The 15,365-nt window shown below is 49.6% G+C and overlaps 1 protein-coding gene across 2 annotated transcripts in view; it reads left to right on the forward strand.

The window, feature by feature from the left end:
• The window catches only part of KIAA1614 (KIAA1614 ortholog), a 64,571-nt gene that overhangs the window by 2,000 nt on the left and 47,206 nt on the right, over window positions 1-15,365 (forward strand). Inside the window, exon 1 of one of the 2 annotated variants that reach the window (XM_019530942.1) lies at window positions 5,002-5,267. The exons of the other annotated variant lie outside the window; for it this stretch is intronic. The gene's annotated coding sequence lies outside the window, so the exon portion shown is untranslated. Of the gene's footprint in view, window positions 1-5,001; window positions 5,268-15,365 lie in introns of those variants that run through there. 2 annotated transcript variants of the gene reach the window in all.

Genomic DNA, 15,365 nt, shown 5'->3' on the forward strand with positions numbered 1-15,365 from the left:
CCTGACCCATTTGACATCTCATACCTAGGCTCTTTTGGCACTTGGAAGGAGCTGTTATTAAAGGCAGTTTTCCACCCACACCCTCCTTATTCTTTTCCCTGCTTATATTTCTGAGCCCATTTTATATCATAGAATCATAGAATCATGTGAAATGAAGGTTGGAAGCAACCTCAGGAAATCATCCAGTCCAACCCCCTGCTCAGAGCAAGACCATCCCCAAATATATCATCCCAGCCAAGGCTTTGTCAAGCCAGGCCTTAAAAACCTCCAAGGATGGAGATTCCACCACATCTCTAGGTAACCCATCCCAGTACTTCACCAGCCGCCTGTGTAGCTTCCCTTTGTAACCACCCTTCAGGTACTTAAAGGCTGCTATCAAATCCGCCCTCAGTCTTCTCTTCTGCAGACTAAACAAGCCCAGTTCCCTCAGCCTCTCCTCAGAAGTCATGTGCCCTTGCCCCCTCACCATTTCTGTTGCCCTCTGTTGGTCTCTTCTCAGCTTTTCCACATCCTTTCTATAGAGACCAAAAATAGCATGGTACTCCAGGTGTGGCCTCACCAGTGCAGAATACAGGGGAATAATTACTTCCCTTGTTTTGCTGGCAACACTTCTACTAATGCAGCCCGGTATGCTGTTAGCCTTTATGGCAACAAGGGCACACTGTTGATTTGTATCCATCTTATTGTCCACTGTAACTCCCAAGTCCTTTTCTGCAAAGCTGCAGCTTAAGCCAGTTGGTCCCAAACCTATTGTGCATGGGATGCTTCCATCCTAAGTGCAGGACTTTGCATTTGTCCATGTTGAACGGTATACAATATCTTTTGGCTCAACCCTTTAATTTGTCCCCTTCACTGAATCCTAACCTTACCCTCCAGCGCATCTACTACACCCCCAGCTTGGTGTCATGCACGAACTTGCTTAGGGTGCAATCTATCTCATTTTCCAGATTTGTTGATGAAGATATTGAACAAAACCAGCCTCAGAACCAACCCCTGGGTCACTCCATTTGATACCGGCTGCCACCTAGACCTCAAGCCATTGATCACTGCCCATTGAGCCAGACAATCCAACCAGCTTTCTTTCAGTGTCACCCCACTTAACCTCTTACAGTAGTCCCATTTTCAAGGGCTTCCAGATATCTTATTAAACATAGCCTTCCTCATGATAGTACATTGAAACCTGTCTGAGACAGTTACGCAGGACTATCAATAAGTTCCAGTTTAAGCAGTTTTCCCTTTTATTAGGGAGAACAAAGATGAAACTGGGTTTTTTTGAAGCTCCATCATAACATCCCTTTGTTTTAAGATGCATATAAACATGTGCATTGACATAGTTGTGCACAACAATATAATACAATTGACATTAAAATGTATAGAAAAAAACTTACAGTACAAAAGTGTTACAGGACATACTGCATATAAGATACTTTGCTTACAGTTCACATAGTCATCCTGGCCACATTTTGTTGGAGTAGTAGCTTTTTTTCTGCAGCTGTGCACAATTCAGTTAACATGTTCATCTTACTAGGCTATTAATGTGAATAGCAAAGTCTTCCATGCCACAGTGTTTTGTAGAGCTCCACGGAAGTTCTTTTCTTATCTTTTTCAACCAACTTAATCGTCTTCTGTTGATTTATCATTGTTGATTTCCCCCATGCAATCAGTACTTCTGTGGTTTGGTAACCAGACTCTGTGCTGAGTTTCATACCTATGTCATTGTACTTCATAGAGTCAACATTTCGCATGTTCATTGACCTATCAGTTCTTTAAGGTCACCAGTTGGCCCATCTAAGGAACCCTTTTCCACATCAGTACCCATTCCTTCAAAAGCAAACCCAGTTTTATGGAAACATTTTTTTTGAAGCTATCGGGTCCAACTTGGTTTGTAGCAACAGAAATCCAGTAGATGGCATCCAGCACAGAAGTCTTCTTTGCAAGTTTGGTGATATTTTTTCAATAATGATTGTAGCAGTAGCCTTCTGCAGTGAGCTTTTAGGCACTTAATAACACTGTGATGCCTTGGCTGTGTGACACTGATCATGTTGCAAAGATAATAAAAAAAAAACTTTACAATTGACAGTTTTAGGGTAGAGTGTCATGCAGTATTAATCAAGGAATACACAAGACTTCACATTCTTCTTTTTTATTTTATTGTTGAAATCTTAAAGCCAATTTTCCAGTAGACATCATCCGTGCCTTCTTGTTTGCACACCAAGTTCCAAGCAAATCATCCTTAATGTTTTTGAAACATTGCGGATTTAGTGATTTCCCTGTTACCAAAGGTTTCTCGACTGTTTTTGTCCACAAAACCACACACCAATAGAATAAGTCTCTCTTGCTTTTCCCAATACACTCTTCAGTTTCCAAAGTTACTGTCATGTTTTCATAGGAAATGCTCTAAAAGCAATCCTGTCTCGTCGCAGTTTACTAAATTTCTAGGCTTGTAATCTTTGCTTAGCAGTTTTACACCATCTAACCATTTACTCATGGATTCTTTCTTCTTGATGTTAGCCTTGCTTCATTGCTCAGTGTTAAGTTGTGTCAAGCTTTGGAAGCTGTAGCCATCTATTTGATGCTTTAAACTTATGTATTGCAAGTTTCTCCGTGACCAGTTCTGCCTGACTGCAGAAACGTTTTTGATGCAGGCAGATTTCGTGCATGGACATCTACAAACCATGTGTAAACAAATCCTTGCTGCCTGTAGTCTGAGATTTTTACTTTAATTTTTTTTGCATGCCACTCACTAGGCAACCACTCCTTTAGCTTGTCTTTTATTTTTTTAAATGTTGTAGATCTATGTTTTACTACATTGAAACTTAACTGTCAACTGTTTAGCATCTAACTTTTCTTGTTCATTACCTTCTGATGACTTCTATCTTTTGTTGCAGTGTTAGTGTTTTTCCTGTCTGCCATCACACCACAAGTGTGATCCACTCTGGCCTTGTCAATGTTACTGGACTGTGGAACTTGTTATAGGGAAGACAGAGCAGAAGTATGCAAAATACAAGCACAGCTCTAGTGGTCCAAGGTTCAAATCCCAGCCTTCCCAGGCACACCACTGTGTTTATTTTTGTTAAACATGTTTTGTGTTCCTTTTTTAATTTCAATATTTTTATATGTTCTCCAATTCTGTGAGTGCAAAATACATACAGTAATTACTTTTCATGCTGTCCACAGGCTCATTGCACACACTCTCCCCTGCTCAGCATGTAACAACAGAGGGCTAATAAAGAACGTAGCATGCACTCTCACTCTCTCTCTCTCTCTCTCTCTCTCTCCCTCTCCTTCCTTCCACACCCCTGGGGTTTCCATGTTTTCCCATGATATACAGTAGGGGTGGGCAAAATACGGCCCATGGGCCAGATCTGCCCCACGAGGCCATTCTGCAGGGCCCCTAAAAAATTTAGAAAATTAATATTTCTCTGCCCTTGGTTCCCGTAAAAAAATGACAGGAGCCAAGGTCAGTAGGACCCAGGGGAAGCCCCAACGGGCTCCCACAACAGCAGGGCCCGCCCAGCTCTGCCCCCCAGCCAGAAGCCCCAGTAGGGGCTTCTGGCCTGGGACCATGTCGCTGCCCCATGCTGGAACCACAGGTAAGGGGGAAGTGGGGGGGAAAGAAGCCCGGGGAAAAGCTGAGTGGGGGGGAGGGGAAAGGGGGGAGCGGCCCCTCGCCCACCCCGTGGCTGGTGTCCTGCACTACAGCTGCTCACTGCCCACCTGGGGCTGCCTGTACCTGCTCCAGACAGCCCTGCACAGACTGCGAGTGGCTGCAGCAGGGAGCACCAGCCATGGGACAGACGAGGGGCCACTTCCCCCCCCCCCCCACGCTCAGCTTTCCCCTGGGCTGCTTCCCTACTCCTTCCCAGCATGGAGGAAAGTGGCCCTTCCCTGCCCTGTGGCTGGTGCTCCCTGCTGCAGCCACTCACAGCCTGTGCAGGGCTGTCCGGAGCAGGCACAGGCAGCTCCAGGTGGCCTGCAAGTGGCTGCAGTGTGGGGCACTGGCCACGGGGTAGGCGAGGGGACACTGCCCTCCCAAGCTCAGCACCACCTTGTAACCCAGTCCCATGACCAGCCTGGGCCCCAGACGGCTCCGGGCTCACCCACTGGGGCTGTGCATGGTGACAGCAGCTGCGGCCTGCCTGCTTGCCACACTGGGCAGTGTTTGTCACTACCGCCTGCAGGCTGCCCAGGGTGCAAGCTCCGGGTGGGCAGCAGCTGGTGCTGAGCGTGGCGACAAGTGGCCCCTCACTTGCCCTGTGACTGGCGCCCCACACTGTAGCCACTTGCAGCCCACATGGGGCTGTCTGTGCCCGTTCAGGACAGCCCCATGTGGGCTGCGAGCAACTGCAGCAGGGAGCACCGGCCATGGGACAGGTGAGGGGCTGCTTTTTCCTGTGCTCAGCACCAGCTTCTTCCCTGCCAGGGAGCAGCAGGTCGGGGCTATGTGCTGCCCCCTGCCTGTACCGCAGGGCTGGGGGTCACTGGGATTGAGTGGGCGGGGAGCCAGCGGGAACACAGGGCCTGCTCCGGTGTCCCAGGGCCAGTGCCAGTGGGGCCCAGAGCAGGGTGGCAGGGGCTCTGTGGAGCTGGGCCAGCTCCCCCCTCTCCCAACCCAGCCCAAGAAAATGTAATATCTATGCCTTTTTCCATGTCATGTGCAGTGGGGTCTAGATTTGTGTCTGTCTTTCAAAATATAGTGCTTCACAGCTGCCAAAACTAAATTATTTGTGCTAGTACAAGGGAGATACTTCAAGGAGAACCTTGAAGCCTCCAGCTACCAGGGAGATTGTGTGCCCTCCCTGGGGAATTCAGCTCCCTTTTCTGAGGGTCACTAAAATAAATCCTGACCTTGCTGTGACGGGTATAGAAGCTTTCAGCATTGCTTGCCTGCCGGCTATTAGAAAAATTATCTTGTTACTAACACTGCTTCCCCAATACCCTTTTTGCAGTCTAGTGCCTTCTCCTTTCATTTCTGACTTTCTCCCTTATCCCTGTAGCTGTTTCTCTTGCCACCCTCCTTTTCCCATGGTTCCCCTAGATCATTGTGCCTTTCTTTTCTCCTCCTTCTCAGCAGAGTAGTGAAGGAGTATGCCCAGCTGCTCAAGGGAGACTGTATTGTTGTTTTCTAACACAGGGGCATAGATAAAGGGCTGGACTCCCATCACATACCAGTGCTGCTGTTCACCTGCCTGCACACTTCATGGAAAAAGCAGGAGTGAAGGAGCTCCTGCCACACAAGTGACTTCCAGGCTATAATAACATCAGAGGTAAGAAAAGCTGCCATTAGTCCTTCCCTCAACCCCTTCGGCAGATAGCAGCTCACGGGTACCAAGATTGCTTTACTCGGTAATACTTGCTGCTTGTTTGAACCTGATGCTGTCCAAGAAAATCAATCGCTACTTCCAAATGGGGTGATCTGATAAGGCTTGGCATCTGCCTCCATCTTCACACAGCCCTAGACTGACAAGGAAAAACAAATGGTGAAATTTTCCTTCTGTGTTGGGGGAAAAATGCCCGCACACCAATAACTGCTCAAGCAGACCCGGCCTCCAGCCACATACCCCCTTGGCTTTGGTGCCAACCAGGGTGGAAAGCAAGTGTATACACTGTTTCTAGTGGCAGGGAAGGGATAGGAGCAATGGACTGTGAAGTTATCTGAGGCTCTAAGGCCTTGTGGTGGGGTCTGGGGCACAGGTAAGTTGTACATAGGTGTGTTTGGCCCTCAGCTCCCCCACAAGTGGACAAGCCCTCTGTATGGCCTATACTTTCCCATCTGGAGTATGGGGCTGAGGGGCCATGTGAAGAGCTGCACAGTGCACTATGAGGCTGTTCGTGGAGGCATGGGAGGAGGAAGAAATCAGGGGTGGGCTGTGGGCCGCCTCAGGAATTGGTGTGCAGCCCTTCATGGGGCTGGGAGAAGAGGTGGTGGTATGAGGGCAGTGAATGAGAATGGGAGACCTAGGGGTTGTGGAGATTATTTTGTTTAGTGTGGTGGCCCTGGGGGCAGTAGTTGTAGGGTGATGGGCATCGGTGTATGCCTCTTGCCTGGGGAAGGGAGAATGCCTGTTTTCCAGGAACACACATACTGCATAAAGCGAGGGAAACCTGTATTCTAAGAATGTCTTGGTTTGTGTTAGCAGGAAAGGATTCTTGCTCTCACAGTGCAGTATGGTATTCTGGGTTCAGTAATTATTTCCGTATATAATGTGCCTATCACAGGGGTTGGCAATCATTTCAGGTGAGGGGTTACTTACTGAGTTATGGCAAGCTGTCGAGGGCCACATTGGTAGCCCCATCCCTTGATAGGTGCCCCGCCTCCTGGTTGCCATCTTGTGACCAGAAGTCCTGCCCCCTAGCCCACAACCTTTGCTGCCAGAAGTTCCTTCCCTTGCCCCCAGAAATACTCTTTTCAGCAAAGGGTTTTGCCATCTCAGAACCTGAAAAATATCAAATTATATTCTAAAAATCGAACATCTACAACATTCATTAATTTAATTTCAAAATTTATTTTTGCCCTGATTTACATGTTTATGCAGTGTACACCGACGTGTTTGCACAATACCTTACAATGAAGTCTTAAGCTTGTATATTGTGGGGGGGGGGGCATGGAGATAGGTTCATGGGGAACTGGTAGTATGTGGGGTATGGCGGAGGGTGAGGGTGTGAATGTGGGTTGAGGGAGCATGTGGGTGAGTGTGAACATGGGGTGTGGGTGGCTATGGGGTTTGGGGGAAGGGTAGCTGGGGCGTGTGAGGAGGTGTGGGGATCTACGTGTATATCAGTGCGAGGAGGTGTAGGTATATGGTGGGCTGTGTATGTGGGATTCGTCCTATGAATGCTCACTCTCTCCTCCGCCTTCACTGCACACACCCACATACATGCACAGAGCGTCTCTCTCACGCACACAGTCTCCCCCTCTCTCATTGCTCTGTCTCTCTCTCTCCCCCTCCCACCCTCCCTCCTTCTCCTGGCCCAAGGGTACTGGCATGGGCCCCATGCTCCCAGGATCCCGTGATCCGGCAATGCAGCCACAAGGTGCTGGAACAGCCTAAAAGCTGTGGCAGGAAAAGAATTCTGGCTGGGGGGGTGGGGCCGGGCTGACCTTGTTGCTGGTTCCTGCCAGCTCCCCCTGGGTCCTACTGCTCCTGGCTCCTTTCATCTTTGACAGGAAGCCAGGAGCAGATCAATATACATTTTCTAGATGTTTTAGGGGTGGATAGAATGGCTTGTTGGGCTGGATCTGGCCCGCAGACCGTATTTTGCCCACCCCTGGCCTATTGCTTTGGGGATGAAGCTACATATTATAGTTTCGTAGTTGATAGGATCGGAAGGGACCTGAGCAGATCATCAAGTCTGACCCCCTGCCTTGGCAGGAAAAAGTACTGGGGTCAAACGATCCCAGCAAGGTGTTCATCTAGCCTCCTCTTAAAAACCCCCAGGATAGGAGCCAGTACCACTTCGCTTGGAAGTTGGTTTCAGATCCAAGCTGCCCTGACAGTGAAGTAGCGCCTCCTGATGTCTAGTCTGAATCTACCCTCTGCCAGCTTGTGACCATTATTTCTAGTCACTCCTGGGAGTGCTCGGGGGAATAGGGACTCCCCCAATGCCTGCTGGTCCCCTCTGACTAGTTTGTAACAGGCCGTTAGATCCCCTCTCAGCCTTCTCTTGTAGAAGCTGAACAGGTTCAGGTCCCATAGCCTCTCCACGTAGGCCCTGTCCTGCTGCCCCCTGTCATGCAAGTGGCCCTCCTCTGGACCCTCTCCATGTTGTCCACATCCCTCTTGAAGTGCGGCGCCCAGAACTAGACACAGTACCCCAACTGCGGCCTGACCAGTGTCACATAGAGGGGAAGGATCACCTCCTTGGACTTGCTCAAGTTGCATCTGTGGATGCATGACAAGGTGTGGCTGGCCTTCCTGACTGTATCCCCACACTGCTGGTCCATGTTCATCTTGGCATCAATGATGACTCCAAGATCCTTTTCTGCCTCTGCACTGACGAGAATGGACTTTCCCAACCAATAGGTATGATGCTGGTTCTTCCTCCCCAGGTGCATCACCTTGCACTTGTCAGTGTTGAATCCCATCCTATTTTCATCCACTCACCCCTGTAACCTGTCTAGGTCTGATTGCTGCCTGTTCCATCTGTCTAGCATGCCCACATCCCCCTACATCTTAGTGTCGTCAGCAAATTTGAACCGGGTGTTTTTTACCCCCTTGTCCAAGTCGTTGATGAAGATGTTGAACAGTGCAGGCCCGAGGACTGAGCCCTGCGGAACCCATTGCCCACATCCCTCAAGGTCAAAAATGACCCATCCACCACCACTCTCTGGATGCAGCCCTCTAGCCAGTTAGCGACCCATTTGACTGTGTAGGTATCGACACCACAGTCCCCTAGTTTTTTAATGAGAATGGCGTGAGACAGTGTCGAAGGTCTTCCTAAAGTCCAGAAAGACTACATCCACTGCTACCCCTGCATCTAAGGATTTTGTGACCTGGTCATAGAAGGCCACCAGGTTAGTCTGACAGGACCTGTCTTTAATGAATCCTTGTTGGTTGCCCCTAAGCATAACCTCCCCCGCTGGCCCCTTGTGGACATGCACCAGGATAATTCTCTCAAAAAAGCTTACCCAGGATTGAGGTAAGACTAAACTGGCCTATAGTTTCCTGGGTCCTCCTTCCTCCTTTTTTTGAAGATGGGAACCATGTTGACCCTCTTCCAGTCCCCTGAGCACCACACCAGAGCACCACGAGTGCTCGTAAAGCCGTGCCAGGGGTCCCACATTAAATTGTGGATAGTCTCAGTCACAAACAGATAGTGAGGTGCACGAAGCCAGTGGTTCTCAACCTTATTTGTACCAGGACCCATTTGTAAACATAGATGGCCAGTCCTGATCTGCAGCTCCCTGGCCCTGCTGATGCCCCTCACTTCCCACCCATAGCCCCCTGGCCTTGCCAGTGCGCCTCACTTCCCCCCATCCACAGCCCCCTGGCTCTGCTGCTGCCCTCACTCCAAAACCCCAGTCCCTTTCCCCCTCTCCCACCCAGGCCGTGCTGGTGCCCCTCACTCCCAACCCGCAGCCCTGCCCCTCCCACCCCTGCTATAGGGGGATCCCTGCTGCCCTCATCCCACTCAGGCTGGAGTGTGGTGGCTGCAGCAGCTCTGGCTCATGCGGGCAGCAGTGGGGCGAGTCTGTCCTGGCATGGGCTGGAGGGAGAAGGAGGGGAGGCATGTGGCATTCCCCATGCCTGGGCTGGGTCTCCCCTTCCATGTCAAGCAGCTTGGTCACAGCTCCACCTGCTCCCCGAGCAGCATCTCTTGGCTGCCCCGTCCCTGTGAGTACAGGCACCAGCCCCAGTGCCACCAGCCCAGCCATACAGCTCCCATCTGCCACTGAAGGCCCCCCCTTCCCTCCTGAAGGGGCAGGTGCTGTGTCCCCTGCCTCCCCTACCCCCTGCCCTGACACAGGCACCTGCCTCCCCCTCACACACGCATCCCCTCCACATCCACACCAACACCCACCCCACACATACCCGGACAGTCCCCAAGCCCTGGACCTCCAACCCTCACTCCCCATACATTTACCTGCATCCAGCTTCTGGGGCTCCTCCCATGATCCTGCCTGGCTGCATGCCAGTCACGTGCATGTGTGCATGCAGGTGCATGTGTGCGTGCAGGCGCATGCGCACCTGCTGATTCCAATTGCCCAAATCAGCTCCTTGCAGGCTGGAGTACTGCCAGCCTGCAGGGGGAAACCAACCCATGCTTTCCCATGATTTTCTAGGACATACAACCCTTTCAAAATATTCTTGTGACCCACAGGTTAAAAAATGCTACGTAAGCTGTTGTCTGATTATTGCTTTAGGTAAATGGTTGGCCTGCATGACCCTACATGGCCAGTGTGGGAGGCCTGGGTCAGAGGATCCCTTAGTTCAATGCAGAGGTCAGGATCTGGGAGAGGCCAGAGGATTTTACTGGCAGGTGCAGAATTGGAAATGTAAAAATGTACTGACAACATGCTGAACCATTTCTCCTGACTGGGACACTGTCCTAGTGAGATGGCACACTGCCCTGTCATAGAAAGTGGGCTTTCTGAATGGCATTTAAGCAGAGATGATTGAATAGTCAATTTTGTGCAACAGACCCATGTGCCAGATAGAACATCAACCAGGAAGGCAACAAACAAGCATGCAGGGAAATGGGCCATGTTTAAATATGCTGAGAGGCCAGCACTGCACATACAAGTTCTGCTCTTTTGTCTCACAACAATCAACATCGCATTTCATCCCTAACTGCCTCATCCCTAACTGGATAGGGACCTCTTGAAACCCAGGTGTCTTTCTCCAGTCTTGTTAAAGAATCAAGAGTGTAGACTCAATATTTTAACTAAGGTTGCCAGTGATGCTTTTGCCAGGTCTAGATGATGCATTGAAAAAAGTCCCAGCAACCTCACTAGCACCAGAAGTAGCAACAGTATTGAAAACTGCTGTAGAGAAGCAGCTTATAGAAATAATGCAGAAAGTTCCCGTCAGTGCTGACTGAGACTTGAGCACAACAGTAGTCTTCATTGGCACTAAGGGGTATTCTAATTCTGGACTGAGAGTGTTTGCTAATCCCAGGGAAAAATCGGACCTCTGTCTTTTTTCCAGCCTGATGAGATTGAGATTTATAAACCAGGGCCAGCTTTGGAAATTGAAATGTCCTGTATCTCTTGCCACAAGACCTGGAGCGGGTCTCTTGCTGGCACACATAGGCTGCTCAGAAGGAGCTGCCAGTTTAGGGATGTTTTAAGGAGATAAAACTGATTTCTGCAACTAGTGCTGATGATGGCAGCCATGTATAGGGCAGGGGGATTAAAGGACTTTCATAATCCTGGTGATTTCCTTTTGATGAGGATTATGAAACCAATCACAAATATCAAAAGCTTCAGCTTAAACCAGCAGCCTGAGAGCAGATGCTGTGCTACTCTGGGGTTGGCAGAGCCTGCAGCAGGACGGAGTTGAGGCAGACCCAGGACTGGCTTGCATGTCATTTGGAGAGAATCTCCCCTCCCCCTCATTCATTCCCTATCCACAGTCAATCAGTGGATAGCTGGTTTGGACAAGGACTGCCTGGTAGCCATCAGGTAAGAACCACTACTTCCTTAAACCACAATCTACACTTTGTGGTATGACTGATTCTGGACCTATTTAAACTATTTTTTGTTCTCTTGGACATCTGTGCTTAGGGGGCCAAGTGAAGGATGCTATAGTGAAGAGACTAAGCCAGAGTGCCCTACTGGTATAATACAGAGGAGGGTATGATATGGCAATAGGACTGACTGGAAAGCAAACTGCAGATTATCCTGTGGGTGAATCTGTGTTCTGGATGCCTACACAATGTATATGCGTAAACTTTACCACTCTGGCCTGTTTTCCTCCTCTTTCCTCTCTATGAGTGTTCTCCTTACTCAGTCTGATAGTCTCCAGAAAAATAGTCATCCATTTTGAATCAGCTTCTGGCATTCTGGGATGTGCAGCCTCATGTGAGCTGGCCAAGCATTTCCTGACCCTGTTGGAGAGGGGAGGAGCTTCATTTAATCTTATTTTGAGTCAGCAGGGCACTTCCTGATTTGAGGGTTTCTCAGTGAAAAGAGGATGAATTTCAGACCCTGTTTCTGGGTCTTCAGGTTATTGTTGCAAATTGGTGTTAGTACTGCATAACGTGACTGCAGTCTAGCCCATGTGTGTATATAGCCTGCTAAATATGCATCGTGTCCTGCTTTCCCTGAGAAATGAGCTCTAGTTCCTACTGGGTGTGTCTACATGTGCCCCTACAGCACTGCTGTCACTGCTCCATGCTGGCAGCATAGAGTTATTTTTAGTCGCTACGTCCATGTACCAGTGCACTATAGCGAAGAAGCATATTGCTATGGCGATGTGCTTGTTCCACCGTGATTTGTGACCATCGACACTATGTCACCGTAATGCGTTGCTACAGTGACATAGTGTCTCGTGTGGATGCATCCACTGTGTATCATGTTCTGTTTGGAGGAGCAAATGTACCTGAAGGAGTAAATGCAAACCTGCTTTACCACTGAAGAAATTGAGGCAGGATTCAGGCCTGCCAACCCAGAAGTGATTTTTTTCCACACAGGTAAGTACATATCCCAAACCCAAACACCAGAAGCAAAAGCATGTGGAGGAGAGCTGCTGCCACTGGCTGCGTGCATATCATGTGTGCCAGTCTAGTTTGGACCTCCTGTTGCCCAAGGTACCTGGAAGTTGCCTTTGAATATACAAAAATGTGGAAAGGGACCAGATTATTGTAGAAAAGACTTTTTACCATATCAGCATCATAAATTCCAGCTCTCTTTCTCAGAAAATTCATTAAACAGAGGAGTGGAACAAAGCTGGTTCTTCCTTGGTGTCTCTCCAGTTAGAGCAGTAGCTATTGCTGCTTCTGCTGTGAGACTAGACTGTTGGCATGCAGGCAGGCCTTAGGCAGGGCCAGCTGGGGCATTTGAAGAGGGGCCTAGTGACTTTGTCCTCTCACACAATGATGTGACATTGGCTCAGGAAACATTGTATAAAACAAAATGCTATTCTCTGCAGATGGGTAGTGAGGAGGAGGAAGATGGAAGGATGATTTTTCCTCCCTTCTCTCTCTCCACCCCTCCCATCAACTGTCATATCCATGCTTAACAGAAAACTGAGTCCAAAATCAGAGGCCCAGTTTTTTAACATAAGCTGTCCCCAGTCTCTTCCTGGGTTGGCTTGAATTAGCTCAGTGGAACCAATTTTCCTTAAAGCTCCAAGTTCTGTGGTCCGGTGATCAGATGAGACTCTCCGCCACATTTATTTAAAAGAAAAAGACCTTAGTCCTTGTGATTGTAAAGGAAAAAATTGAAAAAGTAAGCCCCAAAAGGTCAGTGATCCACAGATTTATTATTTCTTAAAATCTCTAGATTTTGGGGGTCTCACTTGTGATTTCTGAGCCTTTGGGACTGGCAGTATTATTAGTATGCCATATGCACTTCAGTCTGGTATGACATGCCAGACCTCTTGGGGATATTCATATTCTATATATCCAGGCTGTGAAATGAGCCAAGTTTCCTGTGAGGCATCACTACCAATATAATAGAACTCTATAAGAGGGAGGCTGCTGCTATTACCTAGATATTGGCAGGTTTCTTGTCATTTTACCCACTGTAGAGGAACACATTGTGTTGCTGCTATATGCACTGAAAGTCTCAGGATTATTTTCATACTGTTTTCCAGTCCCAAGCTTGCTCTGGCTGTAGGAAACATGCTATATGTTTAACTGCATTCAGATCATGTTGGTTCAGCTAGTAGGCTGTCCTTTTGAGATCAAGTGCATTAACATTATGGGCTTAAAAACAAATCATAGCTCTAATTCAGGTATCAAACTCATCTGGTCCATAGGGCTGGATGATTGACATAGGATCAGTCAATGATTCAAATCAGATCTGTGGACGGCCCCATATGTTGGATCTGGCGTGCATCCTGAAGGAGTGGATGTTGCATGCAGTATGATCCTGTTTCACAGCCACACTGCACACAGCAGCCATTCTGCTGCTGTGGGGCCATGCTGCATATGGCAGCAGCTCTAGTGCCACACCGTTGGATCTAGGATATGCTTTGGAGTGGGCATCACATATAGTATGGTCTCGGAGTGGCTGGAGTGGGCATTGCTTGCATCACAGTCCCAGAGAGGCCTGAGCGGACACCATATGGGCCCCCATATACTGCCTGTGGGTCCACTTGGAGACCCTCAGGCAACACCAGGGACTGGATAATAGGGCTCCATGGACTGGATTTAGTCTGTGGGTTGTATTATTGACACCTCCCCTGCCCCCCCCGCTCTAACTTGTATTTAGCTTAGGTTTTATCTGCTGCTTTCCAGAGCAAAAGAAGGGCATTTTCTTTCTGAAAGCTTAACAGACATTTCTTCCAATCAGTAAGATATTATGGGACAAATTTTACTTTTATGGATGCAGCTGTTTCAGTGGTAGGATAAAATAAGTTAGAGAAAGTGAAATGTCACCTGGAGAGCTAGCATGACAATATGACATGAACATTGCACTTTGCCTACTTAAGCGTTTGGTATTCAGGGCGCACAGGAGTTGTGTGCTACCTCCTCATATTTAATGGGCATAAGTGACTACTGAATTAAATAAGGTTGAGTGAATGTTGAAGAGGGAACTATTGTCAGAAATATACGCATACTCCAGCTACCGTGGTCTGATGCCTTGAGAAGTGATTTCTTAGAAACGGAAGGGAGAAAAACAAAAGCCCTGGAAATAAAGGAAAGCAGCAGTTCGACTAAAAATTAGCTACTCTTGTGTTTGTGAGGGGGGGTTTGGTACAGGTGGGGAAAGGGTTACAAATGACAAATGTGCTATATAGCTGTATGTCACGGAGTCACGGAAATGCCCCATGACTGTGAGGGTGATTGGCAGAGCTCAGGTGCTGGTTATCAGGGCGACCAGGCGGGTCACATGGCCAGAAGGGGGCAGGGCCAGGCCTTTATAAGCAGCTTAGGCCGGAGCCTGCCTCACAGTTCCCTTCTGGCTGCCGCAGGAGGAGGAGCTCTGCGGCTGAGCTGAGTGGCCCAAGTTAAGTGGTCGCAGCCTTACCACACTAACCGGCTGCGATGATGCAGGGAACAAGATCACCCTGAGGGGAGGTAGGACTGAGAGCCCTGGCGGGGCTTGGAGTTATGGTTAGGCATACGGAGCCTCTGTGTTTATGTTGCAGCCAGATGGCTTGAGTTTAAGTTACAGTTTGCACCGGAGGACCGGGTGAGGCTGTAGGGGAGCGAGGAGGCCTCACGGGGGCTCCCCAACAGCTTGGGGGTTCCTGGTGCCCAGTAGGGGCACAGTGCCAGTGGAGCACTCTTGTCTGTGTCGGAGAGGCACCGGATTGCGCCAGGGAGGCGCGGTGTGGGGGGTTGCAGACCCCAGCCCATAAGGGCGGTGTTTGGCCCAGCGGGGCAACCGGACCCAGAGAAGGGTCAAGGGGACAGTCACGGCGGCAAGCGCCTGGGCCCCTAGCGTGAGGCGCGCGGTGTCAGCCCTAGAGAGGGCAAGGCCCCAGAGCGGGGCAGAGATAGAGCGCGAGGCGCTAGGTGTCGGCCCTAGAGAGGACAAGGCCCCAGAGCGGGGCAGGGACAGAGCGCGAGGCGCACAGTGTCAGCCCTAGAGAGGGCAAGGCCCCAGAGCGGGGCAGAGACAGAGCGCGAGGCGCGCGGTGTCAGCCCTAGAGAGGGCAAGGCCCCAGGGCGGGGCAGAAGACAGAGCGCGAGGCGCGCGGTGTCAGCCCTAGAGAGGGCAAGGCCCCAGAGCGGGGCAGGGACAGAGCGCG

The sequence above is a fragment of the Crocodylus porosus genome, unplaced genomic scaffold (genome assembly GCF_001723895.1).
Source record: "Crocodylus porosus isolate Cpor-Errol unplaced genomic scaffold, CroPor_comp1, whole genome shotgun sequence".
Classification (NCBI taxonomy): Eukaryota; Metazoa; Chordata; order Crocodylia; family Crocodylidae; genus Crocodylus; species Crocodylus porosus.